The following is a 15,812-nucleotide window of genomic DNA, read 5'->3' on the forward strand; positions in this document are numbered from 1 at the left end:
CTAAGAAAAAACAATTCCGCAAGGCGTCACCTCTAAAGTGCAGTTGATAATTTAGTTTTAATTTGCGGTCCTGCATTGGGACATGTAAAATGGCGCTTGGATATACTACTCACCATCAATTCCAGATTTTTGATGATAGATATTATTAATGAAATTTTAACCTGAGGTTTCGTTTGCGATCTTTCACCTCTTAAGATTTAGGTTTACTTTTGCTTTCACTCATGCTAAGTTGACGGTCCTAGTTACCTAAAACGAATCCTATTGTCCTATTCTGTATGCTTTCGAGTGTGCCGACCAGCTCTTTGGTGCACGGTTTCCAAAAAATACATTCGTTATCGATCATTGAGCACGCATGAATGAAAAGAGGTTGTTCTTTCACGTTAGATGGAGGTTCGCTGATTTTTTGTCTCTGAAAACACAAAACACGTGCAGCGTTAACTTTTATGTTTTGAGCATGCCTAGGTCCCCTCAAACCACTCGTAAAATAAACTCCTAGTTATGTATAATACCTGGCCTTTATTAAAGCAGTGGCAGTTAGGCTTTACGTATTCAATTGGTACGGACGTCTCCTTGTAAAGATGACGTAACACACATTCAAATACGATGGCCTTTATCGGGCTGCTTAAACGCAGACATTTTGGTCTGTGTATTCTTGTTTGCCACTCGGCCAAACTGAAACTAAATTGGCGCAGTGGTCTTTTATACCCGCAGCCAAGTATAAACGGGTAAGTCCAGTGGCCATCTTTAAGTTTGTCAACATTGTTCAACAAGAACAAAAAAATTACCCAAATCTGAGGTATAAAACCAATAGGCAAGTATTATTATCAGTGTTCCTATATTCATTGATGCATGGTTTTGTGATATCAAATGAAAGACTACATCACCTGCAGCATATCGTAGCCTGCTGCTTCCCGCGCCACTATAGCTCCTCGCGGAATTTTAACAATTCAAACGGCAGCAGTAACAAAAGGTTCCACTAGATAGGTTCCACGGTCCGCTTGGGGTCCATGTGGAGTAGGGCAACATGGTTCTATGTACCTCGTAATACCTTGGTTCTATATACCTAGTAATACCTTGGTTCTAAATACCATGTAATATGGTGCCTCGAATCACGCGTTTCTCCGCCATACAGCAGCGCTACCGTCGAAACATCCGGCCTGGAGCAGTTGAACGGCGTGGAGCAGTAGAACACCGTCATTTTAAAATAAATTCAGCAAGTTTTATGCATGATCTCTTTGGAGGAACGAGAGGGGAGAGGAACCGCATCAGAAGTCAGCGGGAAAAAGAATGGAGGCGTTTATATGCCAGGGGCGCCAGTCCAGTATCGCATTTCGTCGACATTTACACCGCAAGGAGAAGATACGCGGACATTTTTTAAACATTCAGCGACATTTTCAATCCGCCCACCAGGATGCTATTAATTTCAAATCATGTTTCAGGTATGCGGATTCACGTTCATTCTCTATAGTCCTGTAAACTACACAGACATTCGCGAACAATTTGAACGAACGTTTAAGACCAATAGTAATATCACGGTTTGTAAGGGCCAGTAAAGTTGCCAGCAACCTTGTACAGTTTATGGAAAATAGAATAATACTATTTATATATAACAAACAGAAGAGGGCCTACAACTCAGCACGAGAAATTCCTGAGGTCACGGGAACATATCCGGAAGAACACCCATATAGAACAACCGACTGCTGTCTTAGATGATACTGGGGTATTTATGCAATACCCGATTCATTCAGTTTATAGCCACGCAATGTACTAAGAAGGTCATAAGAACAACGACGTATGCTTTTATGCAGTCCTAGAAAATACAGACAACTACTTTGCGATTATCTCTTGGTATAACCAAATCACACGCGAACTAAAAAAGCTGCGTTGAGCAAGAAAAACCTGACTCCGGGTTGGCTGGTATTCTGCAGATGAACAACAAAAATGGCCGTGGATCTGCTCCTCTTGTTGCGAATGTCGTCGAAAGACGATGGTCGACTGGCACCCCTGCTAAGTAAATGCCTCCCTCATCTTTCCTGGTCACCTCTCATGCTGTTCCTCTTCCGTCTCATTACTGCCTAAGTAGCAGTCTTGAGGTTTGCTCAAGTCATTTGAAATTTGCCGCTTTTACTACTGAAAGTCTGGTGCCTCGATGCCAGCGCGATGTCAGCGATATCACCCTACATCAACGTTTATAGAACCTTGTTGCCTTACTCCATGAGCGTGCCAAGCAGAGCCTGGAACCAATCTAGTTGAACGTTTCGTTGCGTTCGCCTTTTTATGTCTTCACTGCTGCCAAGAGCTATAGCAGCACTGGCAATAGGAGACGATGAATTTCTGCAGTTGATGTAGTATTTAATTTGTCTTCGAAAAAACAAGTTTCCACAAGGTTTTTAATGAAGAAGACTGCAAACATAAATTATGTATTTATTTTCTCTCCTATATTTGCGTACTACCTTGTTCGTGTTCAACAGTGAAGATTTAACTTTGACACCGCACTTAGACGTTTAGATTCGGCTGTGAGTAAACAAGAGTATTGCACAGCTCCTGTTTCACTTTAGCCAGGTAACTGAATCGAGTCACAGACAGACAGACAGAACGAAAGACAGACAGACAGACAGACAGACAGACAGACAGACAGACAGACAGACAGACAGACAGACAGACAGACAGACAGACAGACAGACAGACCAAAATTTCTGCGTTTAGTAGCCCAAGAAATACTATCGTCTTTTAAAAAACTCCTTCGGAGTGAAGCGGCTGTCTACACATTCGCAGAGCTTTATAGATGAAACAAATTCTCGCCTATATATGGTTTCTTCGCTCGTTGCGGCAGTGCTTTACGTTCAAGAACACTCTGCCCAATGTTTCTCGCGTGATCTCTTGCTTGCTCTTCTGTTTGCCAGCACACGTGCGTTTGCGCCTGAAGTGGGAAACACAGTAAACCTCGCGCTGAGAAAGCCCGGTTCACTAAGGCGGTTGCTGCCGGTTCTAGCACGCGCAAATGCTGTCCGCTTTTGGGAGAGATGTGAAATGCCGCGAACAAAATAATGTGGTCCTGTTAGTTATTGAGAACGTTGAACGGCATATTCGGAAAGGCATATGAGATGCAATGGCCCGGTTTCCGACGAAGGGAGATATGAGAACACAAAAGGAGAGGGTAACTTCTCTACAGGAGGAATTTCGGCGCCAAAGCCGCTGTGCCGCTTTTTCAGAACGACTGCAGTGATTTCAGTCCAATCGCACCGGTAAAGTGGCGACCAAGTGTCATCGGGTTGCAGAGGTTCGGGAATTGCGAGGAGACGCACCTTAACATAAGTTAACATCCGCGTCTTTATTGCTGTTTAGGGGGCTAACGACGACGCCATGCTGAAAACGTAAGCGAGTCCTCAAGCGTAACCACGCAGAAAGCTCAGCCGAGTATCCAAGAATAGGCACGCATTAACTAGCCGAACCAAGAATAAGGTAGGTAGTTTTAAATAAGAATAAAATAAGGTAGGTAGGTTTTGGTTGCCGAAAAACACTGTTGCAAGCTGAGCCAGTGTTTAGCCAATATTATTTCCTCTTGGGTTTTCCCTGAGCTCAGCCTTGCAGGAAGGCCATCTTTATATCACTGATAGAAATTGAGGGTACAGTGAGGGAGTTTCCTTACCGTTGTTACGCTGACATAGAATGCTTGAAGTATTTCGCTCTCGGTTTTTGCCTGCATTTTTGAAGAATCGGCACTTGTTTGTCAAACAACAGCTGACGCTGGGCATGACCACATTGATAGGAAAAATGGCGGGATTTTTGAGAACTGCTTCTGTAACCAGCCGCGGATGCATCAGACTTTCCCACGCCTAACCACCTAGCCGCCAAACTAGAATATTGTAAATAACCCTTTTGACATACCTTATGTACATGTTGACATGGCTGCTTATGCAGGCGCGTAAGTTTTCTTACTTTCACTGCACGTGAACAGTCCGGAAACCTTAGTTGACGTGGTAAACACTATTTGAACACCATTTCACGAAGCAATTTTTTTTACCTTATGCGACTCTTTATGAACGCACAACATAACTTCAACCGTTCTTTCTTTTTTGTTATAATCAAGCCTCTAATCTTTGGTTCTTCCTTCGAAGGCTGACACGGATGCGCTGAGAGACTGCCTTAAACCGTGGTGTCGGAATACCCGCTGCCGCTAACTTTTGACCATTACGGTGAAGTCTTCCGTGCAGTATGTGGACGCAGTTTTTCTGTAGCGCACCCGAGAAATATGCTACTGCTTTGCCTATTTTTGTTACTTTCGAGAGGCCTCAACAAAAATGGAAGCAATACTTCTTATTTCTTTGAGAGTATATCTAGCAAACGTGCCGATCGCTTTTAAAAGTATGTCCTAAATAGTCAAACCTGATAGTTTTCATCTCAGAACGTTTAAAAGTGAGGGGTTTTCTGAATACGTAATAAATAATGATAAGTTTTCATCAGCCACGTGTACCGGTCAGTAACACAAAAAAGTTTTAAGATGGTCAGAAAATATTTGCGAAGCGAAACATGTGCACCACAGTGCATTTGTGAGCTGTGGCTTCTTTAAGCTAGAGGTCAAACTTAAAGAAAACGATCTTTAACAATACCCTGGGCACAGCAGAATCAAAACAGATTACTTTCTTTTGAATAAAAGTGTGGCCTAGAAGGACAACTACTGTCGAAGAGAGATAGAACTTTCCGAAAACGTGCCTATGCAAGAAAGAAAACGGAGTCGGCTGTGATGGAATTGACTGGTCTAGTTGAATATAGAAGTGTCACTGAGGCGCCAAAAACACTGTTGCAATGCATTGTTAAGCATTGCCTTGGTCGTAGTCTACCGGTGAGGGACTAAGGAATCATAGCTTGCTCCACATGAGCTCTCGATTTAGCGGCTCTTTACGAAGAAAAGGGACAGTTGCCTTTCTCAGTTGTTCGGCAAGAACTGCGGGGAGTCATGAGGAATGTGTCGTTTCAACGTTTGCTGGAGTGACAGCGTTTTACAACAATATGCCAAGGAGGTTTAATATTACATCACGCTAAGCATTACGCCAGAAACGATCCAAGGCCAGTTGAAGAGAGTGCTTTAAGAAGCGGCTCACATATGCTTGCACCAAGAGCATAAGCAGCACCACGAGCTGTCCTCGGCAAGCTGCGTCTTCCAAGGGTTTCCACGAGCTGGTGCAGCCACGGCTCCTTGTCGTTGGCGCAACCTTGCCCTACCCAACCACGAAGCAAGCATCTCACGAGGCGATGAATGTGCAGAGGAAGGAACAAAACGAGGACAAGGCTATGCGCACCGACCGAACCGAAGGAAGCGGCTCTCCAGCAAAGTGGGCCTTCGCTAAAAATAGTGCCAGAACAATCGATTCACACAATCTGCGGAAAGTGACGGAAAGGAAAAGAATCAAGGCTGCCGCCACTGAGAAAGTTCCAGCAGCCGCAGAACCTACAGCGCAGCCATTTTCCATGGAGTTGGCGCCGCGGAAACGTTTTCCAATGCCGCCATTCCCAGCGTACAACACCATGATTCCTTTTCAATCACAGGCGGGCCTTTAGGTTTTAAAATGGTCCCCCGGAGAAGTCACATACGCCTTTGGCGGAGCTCAAAACGCTAATGTTCAAGTGCCGCGCATCACAAATCTCGTCTGCAAGTACGCCAAAGAAAGAGCTAGCTTTCGACTTTCCGGGAAAAATCAGCGCCATACAACTAGGACGAGTCATATTCGGAGAGTGAGCTCATGTGGATACACCGCAATAGATCAGTACAGGCGTTATCAAAGGCGCTACCAGCCCTGTAGAACTCATGCGCGTACTCCACGTACCAAAAGGTATACGATGGGTGCAGGACAGGCAAGGAAAAGTGTCTGCACCCATCATTTACTTTTGTGGCCTCAAGTGCTGGTCAAGGTCATATGCCAGAGTGGTGGCTGTCGATGCCCCTGTCACAGGACAGTAGAGTACTGCCGTTCCTGCTTGGAGCTTTGCCGCCGGTAAGGCATATGTTTTAATCCATCCCTAAACGTCGCCCCATATGGCTAGACTAATCAATCAACCGGCCACGACTGCCAGCCATGCAGCAAACGTGGAAACAACCGCATGAGTTCTTCGCAGTAACAAACTACAGGCAGAAGATTTAGCCAGGGCACCCCCTAAGCGTTGAACAGCAGTGGGAAGTAAAGAACCAAGAGCCACAGCGTGAATCAAAGCCCCGAATAAAAAAAGGCTTTCTGGATCTACAGGCAGCAGGTCGTATCGCCTTAGAATGAACATTAAACCAATAACCACAGCAAGAGAAGCAGCAGAGATAAACCCAGAGTGCGTTCGCTATATCGATCAAGGAAGTGATTTTAATTCCAACACCGAATAATATAGTGCCTGCTCTCAACGACGTTCGAGAGTAAGCTCAGAAAAGACTAGAAGACAAAAAATATAGCCAGGACTCTTTCCGGCTTAACTGCGAAAGGTGTCATAATATTTGCCACAGCCTTGGCGGGCCTTCTCTTGAATGCGGTGAACTATTTCGAATGAACCATTATAAATTGCTTCAGTGGACTCTGCCGTGACTACAAAGCAACGGCGAAGGACAATTCCGTAACGAATTGCGAATTGCTGGCCGTTGCTTTAAATTGTAGACGGTGTTTGACAGTGAGTCTGCAAATGACGGATTATATTACCCTTGAGTCATCAGTGGGGGGTCACTGCTCATTTGATGCGCGCAAATAGTTTACCAAAGACTGATTCCTTGGGCCTTTGTGAGTCGCTGGTGGGCACTGTCAGCGTGACCGCCAGCCTCCGCAGGAACCACAAAGTGCCGCGGAAATGTTTTCTTGGTGACTAGAAAAAAGAATACTACAAGAGCAGCGACTAGAGGGTGGCATCAAGTAATTTGTCTTTTGTTATTGCACTAACAAAAACTTGCCCGTCCGCCATCAACAATGCACGAAATGATAAAATTAGTTTTTTTGTTACTATAGACAGACCAACAACCAGAGAGGAAGACGGGCAGAACCCGTTCGGGTTTATTTATTCTGGAAGCTACGATTGGGTTCCCCAACGTCTGAAGAGACGGATATTTGAAATACATATTTATTATTGAATTGTTCCTATTTTCCCTGAATGCAGTCATTGACAGCGGATTCAGACGCAAAGTTGTTCTTGAAGAAGTCTACAAGCCATCGCAGTGCCTTCAGACGTGCAAACGCGCCTTCACCGCATACGTTAGCAGTGTCATCGGTGTCGACCGAGTAGGCCACAATGCCATACTTCACTTGAGGCATCGTCTTCTTCATGGTACAAAACTGCAAAAAACAAAGATGCATTTTTAGTAGAACAACACGACGGAAAGTTTCGAGGGGATACATTTAGTGCATAAGACTACTTTTCTAAATAGACACACCGCAGTTAAAAATTCACAAAAAGATAAAATCTTTATTAGTGTTCTGTAATTGAGTGCAAGTAAAGTCATCTGGCAAAGCATTGTTGGGAACAAAGATCTTTGTGCTTCCCTAAGGTGCAAACACTTATGTTCTACGTTTATGAACCACGGTTTCAACGACATCTCTGCCTGAATACTCACTGTGTAGAGAACTGAGAACGCAACAGTCTGTGCTGATGATGTGAAATGTTCGGAAACAGAAGTATTTTGTCATACAAAAAAGTGTAATATTTCAGTGTTTATATTGCAGTGTCCAGATGGATATCTGAGTACATCATTTCTTAGCTGCTGAAGCCATGTAAAAACACATTCCCAGAGTGCGACGACACCCACCCCTTTCAGCCTGCATGCTATGGTCACCGTGTGGCCTTGTTTTATGAATAAGGATAATTAGGTTGCCAAGCCGCCAATTTTCTTTCAGGACGTGATCCCGGAGGAACAGGTTGCCACAAACCAAAAAGTGTGAATTAATTTTTGGTAGTTGCGTGGTTCCCTAGTCGTGAATATTAAAATGACACAAAGTGAATACGGACCCCAAGTCCGTACTTAAAATGTAAGTGTATCAGTAATTTTATTGGTTGCACAGCAGTAAAGTAGTTTTTAATCCCAATAACACAATGCAGAAAATAGGAATTACGGCAGCTATTCACTCCTAAGCAATATAGGAATACAAAAGCTGTATATTTGTCTTGCCTAAATTGTCTTGTAAGAACCATCATAACCGTTCTTTTACCACCGCCTTTTCTCCTTTTTTTTTTGCTAGTGTCTTGGCTTGTACCTAGGCTCTATGATACTTCCCTTGTACGCTGAGGCATAGGATGTGTGAAGCAGAATAAACTCAGTGCACCAAAATATGCGCGTATGGTTTGTACTCAAGGTTCGCCGTCAGGTCGTTCGTCTGGGTGCCGCATAATTCCATTTTTACTGCTCGAGCACTCAATTGAAGCCCAACACCGTAGAGTGGTACGTTTCGGTCGATGTCACATGACTGCGCTCCTAGCGTTATGCCGGCACGTACCGTGTTCGCACCACTTAGAGTGGAGCACTTTAAACAGGTGCGTTTTTGGCTAATCGATCTATTGTACTTCAGCAATAAGATTTGAAAAATGTCTCGGGTGCACCTTTGTCAATATTTTCAAGACATGTTTTCAAACTACTTCGGGCAAATAATGTATTGGCCACCTCCAAAAGTTGTTCGCCTCCACTTCCCAAGAATGTTAAATGCTGTGGTCGGCCCTCCGTCCCTAACACTTGTAGAGGACCTGGACATTCTGGCAGACAGGTCAGCAATACAGCCGATAGTGCTAATAATGTCTTGGTCCGGACTGGCCTGTTACGTATCTTGAACCTGGAAACGTAAAGACGCTAGTCCTGCTTAGCGACGTATGCATATCGGAGAGAGGTCAGTAAAAAACTTTAGAATAAGCTGTCGCGGCAGGCGAAGAGATACACTGTTCGGATTTACGGAGACGAATCACCTCAGATAATGAATATATTCTTTTAAATGCACAGCATTTCAGTAACTCACGATGTCACGCGCGTTGACGTCCGCAGTCGTAGTCCGCACCCCTCCCCCTACACTATATAAAAACTATCCGGCGCCTGGTTTCGATCCCTCGACCCTGCGGGCGGAACGCAATGTACATGGTGTTCTACCCACTGCGCCACAAAGCCGACACAGAATGGGAGGCTACGAACGCGCCTTATATCTTTGATTGATTCAAACTACATCAAGAAGCTGCTGATACAACGCATTCACTACCACCAACTGCCCAAACACTAAACGTTAACGCAATACACCCACCGCCTATGCGACGCATTTACTCGAGTCCCCCTCGCGGGAAGATGGGCCCAATTTTTGCAAAATTGGGCCCATCTTGCAAAACTGCAAAATTCCTATGGACAGATCCCAACAGTAAAACCAAAAACAAACCTGACTTGACTTTACCTGACAACATGACTATCGTGAACGCGGATGTACTAGAAAAGAGTTGGAGCAGCGATACCAGAAAATGTAGGTGCAAACTAAGGCTGAATCTCAAAGAAAGAGGGAAAAATGTTTGTACAGTTAGAACACCATAATACAGTCAGTCATAGACCAAATTAGGAGTTTAAAATAACAATCAGAAAACAAAAAAAACACTTTTAACCGAAAATAAAAAGGATTGTAGAGACATGCTAAGTTCCAATGACGAGGGCAATAACAAAAATAACAGCAGCTGTAGTATAAGAACTTCAAGAAATCTAACATGATAATGCACTCAGAAAACAAGGTACCTAATGCGAAACCTACCACTGTCAGTGTCGAGTATGGCGGGTCCAACTGCATTAGCTGAACTGCGTACGTTCATTAACAGAAGACAATTGAACGAACTTAATGCCTACAACTTGATACTTACATAAAAATCGCTGGAAATAGGAGGAATCTCAAGCGCAGTTTAAATGAAGCTACCTTTCGGCAAATGAAGAATGTACGCCTCAAGGATAAGCAGGGTAAGATTACACACAAAATGGAGGAGTTCATAAAAACAGCGGAACTCATTTACACTATGGTACACGCCAGCGACGTTAGACCTGAAGAACCTACTTGGCGTACAAGCTTAGATCGCGATGATCCCTTAGTAACCAAAGACGAAGTGAGAAGGGTCTCCAGGGGAGAAAAAGAGGAAGAGCTGCAGGTGACGACGGTACAGTCGTGAATCTTTTATAGACGGGAAGATATATTGGGTTTGGAATGGGTGCTGGACTATTTTTTAATTGCCTACAGACGGCAAACATGCCCATAACCTGCAAAAGCACTAATATAATTTTGAAGCACGAGAAGGCTGACACCAAAAAGGCATTAGGATACTCAGATTTGCGTACAACTTGCTTACCAACTTAACAGTTAACCGTATAAGTGACACCCAAGGTTGCCAGCAACTTCAGGGCAGGCCGGGTATATGAAAGGGTACTCAGCAATAGGTTTTATCCAGGTCGTCAACCAAGTAATAAAAAACCCGAAGAGTAAAGCACACTTCTTTTTTTGGCATTTATACACTACGAGAAAGTTTCGGTTAGTAGAGCAGCACTACTGAACGCATTGAAAGACAAGATGATACAAAACAACTAAGTGAGAAGCCGTGGGTACGTATATAGTAGATTTACGGGAAGGATCATTATTTACAAACAAAGCGGCATATTACTGATTCAAAACAGCGTACGACAGGGGGTTATGGACTAGCCAAAACTGCTCTCAGCATGTATGGCGGCTGTATACGGGAAGCGTGACTGCAAAACCAAAGAATTACGGATAAAAGAAGAATAGGTGAGCCTTTTGAGGTTTCGAGGGGACTGTCTTGGTAAACGAGTCTTCATTAAACCCACCAAAATGGTCGAGAAACTAAAATCCGAAAGCATTACCTCTGGACTAAATGTAAACAAGAGTAAATCAACAGTAATAATAAATCAGCACGTGGAAAGTGCTTAGTTTTGTATAGCGACGAAACGCCAGAACAAGTAGAAGAATCGAACTACCTCGGTAACGTTTTCTGTGCTGTTCCGAACCACGAAAAAGAAATCCGACGCAGAATGGAAATGGGTCGAGGTGCAGTCGGAAAGCACTAAAAGAACTGAAAATTAGGATACATCTATCACTCTAAATCCGAATATACAACCAATGCGTCCTTTCAGTACGTATTTTGGAGCGGAATGCGTCGTTTTACTATAAAACTTGAAAGCAAAACTAAGTCGGCGTAACGTGTCAGGGCAAGAAGAATAGTTGGAGTACTGTTATGGGAGAGGAAAGTAGATTTGTGGGACAGAAAATAAACTCGAGAAAATGGAAAAGGAAATTGATTTAAGCTATCGACCGAGTTGAGGGAAATGGCGACACGTGTACCACCTGGGTGAGAGTGCATACCGAGAGACCTGACAAACAGAAGAATGCCAATAACTTTATAGTTATACTTTATAACTTTATAACTGATTTCCAAGCGGCATGTCGAATTTATCACCGGGGGCGCATCTCTACACCAGCACTGACCATTCTGAAGACAATTCCAAGCTACTTGAGGTGGAAATCGTCTGCGTTCCTGGTCATAACTCCATCGATGGTAATGACGTGGCTCACACCGCTGCCCGCGCGCACACACACCGGGCCATTACCCGAGACGGAATGTTCTCCGCTGACACCAACACGGACCTCTCCGGTACTCAGACGTCCTGGAACATAATAGTCTCGGCAGAAGAAAATTCCCACTGCCTCATCCTAGTTAGCCAGAGAACAAGCCACCACTCTTCGGCGATTGTAGGCAACTTCCAGGCAACCTGGACATTCAGGTATAGGAGTGCCAACAAACGCCAAACCTACCTTCAATCCCCTTTCCAACTTTTGAGCATTGGATGGTTTGTGTTGTCGATCCGGACATTGGACACCAGCAAAAACTGGTGAACAGAGCCTGGACGGCAGGTCGCAGCCTGTGTATCCCGAAATAAGGATGTCCTCCACCAAGCGAGTGCCCTGCCATCAGCACGTACCCTCAATAAATGTTTATGCCTTTCCTCCTACAACAGACTCGATAGAAGGTAGAAGAAGAACGAAATTTGTAGGCAAAAATTGACTCGACAAGCGCAAGGTAGGAGCGCTTGGATGACGATGGAAGATGCCTTCATTCTGCACTAGACCTAGCTTGCAGTAGTGGTCGATAATGCTGATCCTATATGGAATGCCAACAAGCATATAATTCAGATTTGAAAACGTTGTGGTTGTGCGCTGCCTTCGAATTGCCGATGCTCTATTTTATATTCATATCCAGACCCAAACTTACGCAACCTGCTCTTTAACTGATTTCTCATTGTAAACGATACTACACGACTACACCCGGCCCTAACCGCCACGTGACGACTGTCAGCAAGTCCAGAATAGATAAACTGGGCCAACAGCAACGCATCCTTGGCGGCGCTATTGTGAGACCAGTCCCGCCAATGAGTGAGCTTCTGCATTCACTGTAAATATAGGTACATTATCGGCACCTGAAGGTTTCGCCCTTGTGCTGAGAACTTTATTTACATTATGTTCTTGTTTAGTAAACCCACCCTTTGCCTGAAGAAGATCATTTCAGCACAATTATAAGGTTAAGCAGTTTACTTTAAGCGAATTTAGTGTCTTGTCTCCACAATATTTTGTTTTGTGTAGGCCGAAATCGTGGAAATTTGGTTGATTCAGTTTGCTGTGCTAACTAAAACAGTTTGGTCAAATTATGTGGGTAGAGTATTTATATCGCAAAAAAACAAGTGATAGCAGTCACGATGATAAAATATTTTCTGGCATAGGGTGTCCTTGGTTAGTTTCGGTCATTTAATACCGGCTACTTTTTTGAGTGGTTGACTTTATTGCAAAAATAACGATTTCTGTTACTCAAACGTTGATGGTACAGTGACTTAGTAATTTGTGCAAAATTATGGCAAAACAAACATTTTAAACCAAAAGACGGGGACGTTTTCCGCATGAATGAAAGCATAGGGCCTACGTTTCCCCGCTTGAAAATACGTTGTCTACATGATTTGCCAACCTTGGTTCTGCTTATATGCACTTTTACCTAATTAATAAGTTGACCATTTTTACTGAGAGACGTCGGTACGATATACAGTGGCATAGGCCTGTAAGTTACAGAAAAATTGCAGAAGCGGCAATCCCCATTCACGGTTCTATCTTTGAGTATGGCTAACACAAAAGTTTATTTAAGATAGACAAATAAACAACGCACCAAAAAATTTGTATGAGGATGGGGATTAAAAGTTACATCGCATCACAACAGGTGTGCAGGATTTACTTTCCCAAGATAACTGCAAAAGCAAGAAAGTATATTCGGTTGAAATGGGAGATGTACAGCCTACCGCGAACCTCCAACCCTGTCCCTTATACCGTTTAAAATCGGGTAATGGCAAAATAGACGTGGTGGCGGCATTGAAAAGCACATTCACACGAGTGGCCATCTGTTTGCTCTGATGATGATGATAGTTGGAGGTGAATTGCGCAAGCCCAAGTAGGGCAACTAGCACCGAAACAGTGGTGAGGTATTACGGTTGAAGCTGTAGATACGAGAATCACTCAACAAGAAGGAAATTAAAAATAGTTAGTAAAGCACACTGCGGATTGCTCGCGCAGAAGGCCAGGTTTTCATGAATTTTGGTCTAAAATGTTTAGCTCTGCCTAATGGTTGAAAACCTGCATGACAGGGAACATGAGATCGTAAGACCGAAAAAAACACTGGCTGCAGTGGGATCTGCAGTCTCTATAGTTGTGAGAAGTTTTTGTGTCGTGTTGTGTCAAGTACCTTGCATTGAATGAGTATCTGAACTACGGATAGGGCCTCTTCTCACCTGCTACACGGATATCTTGAAGAACCCGTGCGCAGATAAATGTGTGTGACATGTGTGTGCCCTATTCGTAGCCTATCAAGCGCAGCTTCTGTGTATCTGTTGCGTGTACCGGTGGTGTATGGTGCCAAGTGTGGTTTTATTACGTTTATCTTGTTATCTCTCCGCTTACAACAGTGCGTTTGCCATGTGTTGCGAAGTTCTTGTCTGATGTGTGGCTTCATGTCAGTACAGGGTAATGTTTTTACGTCTACTGTATCGAACAGTGCAGCAGCAGCGGCCATTTAAACTGGAGGCGTATGCCGACAGAAGGTCTTAAAAACAAGACTCATTACTGAATTTGTTAGCTGCTTTCTAGACAAACGTGCACGTACAACGCAAAAGGAATGCGTGTAGACTACGGACTTTAAAGTTTCAGGTTGGACAATGTGGTGTAAAACAAAGAAAATACCGTTTGCGTCAGCGGTAAAAATGCTGTTGTTGGAGTTCATTCTTTCACATAGGTCAAGGTTCGGTCCGTGCGCAGCATACTAAACAGACTTAGCAGTCCTTGATGCGTCGCAGAACAACTCTGCGCACTGGTGCTTCTGCAGCAACACAAAATGCTGCACAATAGCTACTATTGGTGTCCTGTTTTTGTTGAATTGCATAAAGGACAATTGACAACACACAGCCCGGAGTTGCCATGGTGGAATAAAATAAATAATGGGTGTCTTGGGAAGGTGTGAAAACGACGGTGCTCGCTAAGAAACTCCTACGCACATTCTGAGAGGGAGCGGCATGAAAATAGATGGACGGTTAAAATAGCTGCTTCTAGAATATTTTATGAATAGTCCAACTAAAAGGATGATTTGTCATACACATGATTTTGCGGGCACACAATGAGCCAGTGCATATCCTCCGGTGGTATAGGGACCATTTATGACACTTTGCATAGAGGCTTTCAATAGGGCTAGTACGAAAGTCCTCATAGGCAAGGCGAAGCCCCAAATACCGCACTGCGCCAAGTATTTTAGGGCCGTTTTCGTTTGTGACCCATACACGACGCTGCCGTAGTCCGAGCGAGATCCAGCCAATGCACTATAAAGATCGCAAAAGGAGCTGCCTGCTTTCACCGTAGCAATGGTGTGAGACGACTTTAGGAATCTTCATAGTTTTTATGCATTTTTTCTTAAGCTGTCGCAGGTATAGAACAAATCTGAGTGTGTTATCTGATATTACGCATAAAAACGTTTGCTCCTTCTTAAGAGGAATCGACACGCGTTCGATTCTTAACAGAATCGCCACACAAATGGGGCTGGGGCCTCTCTCAGGCTTTGTAGCCTTTAGTCCCAGCCTGCCTTCTCGTACTTCTGAGGAAATAAAATATTTTGTTTGTTTGTTTGTTTTGTTTGTTTGTTTGTTGTTTGTAGTAATGTCAGGGTCCGGATGGATCCCGCACACATGGGTATACAAAACGCAAGTGTTTTTTTTTCAGGGTTCAGATTAAAACACTTTGTATCCGCCCAGCCAGCAAGTTTTGTTTACACTGACCTGAACGTGATGTTCAAGAATTGACATATTACACGCTTTACAGATATTTGAACGTCATTCACCTAAACTGAACCGGAAATGATGCATGGCAATGCCTTCTGGAGCGACGTCATTTTGACTATAACGAGTGTGCAGCTCAAAACACAGGCTTGATTATGATGGTTGAATGTTAATGGCGCAAGGCCAACTGGGGCAAAGAGCGCCAAAACAGTAGTTAAATATGAGAGGTGAGAATGTAAAGACTAAAATAAGTAAGCAAGAACAAAAGTAAAATCAATAAAAGACAGTGAGGATGGCTGGTGTAAAAGGCCAGGTTGTGATGGTGCATGGCATGAAATAAGGCTTTAAAAAACTACGCGTGATAGGAAATGAGATGTAAAAACTTTATGTCACTGAGAAACTTAAAAGTGCGTTGCACAGGAATCACGGGATCATCCGCTAGAAAGAGTGCTGGGTGTAGTGGAATGTGTTGTTTTGTATA

This window comes from Haemaphysalis longicornis, unplaced genomic scaffold, assembly GCF_048455015.1.
Source record: "Haemaphysalis longicornis isolate Haplotype H1 unplaced genomic scaffold, Haemaphysalis longicornis Haplotype H1 scaffold_10, whole genome shotgun sequence".
Taxonomy (NCBI): domain Eukaryota; kingdom Metazoa; phylum Arthropoda; class Arachnida; order Ixodida; family Ixodidae; genus Haemaphysalis; species Haemaphysalis longicornis.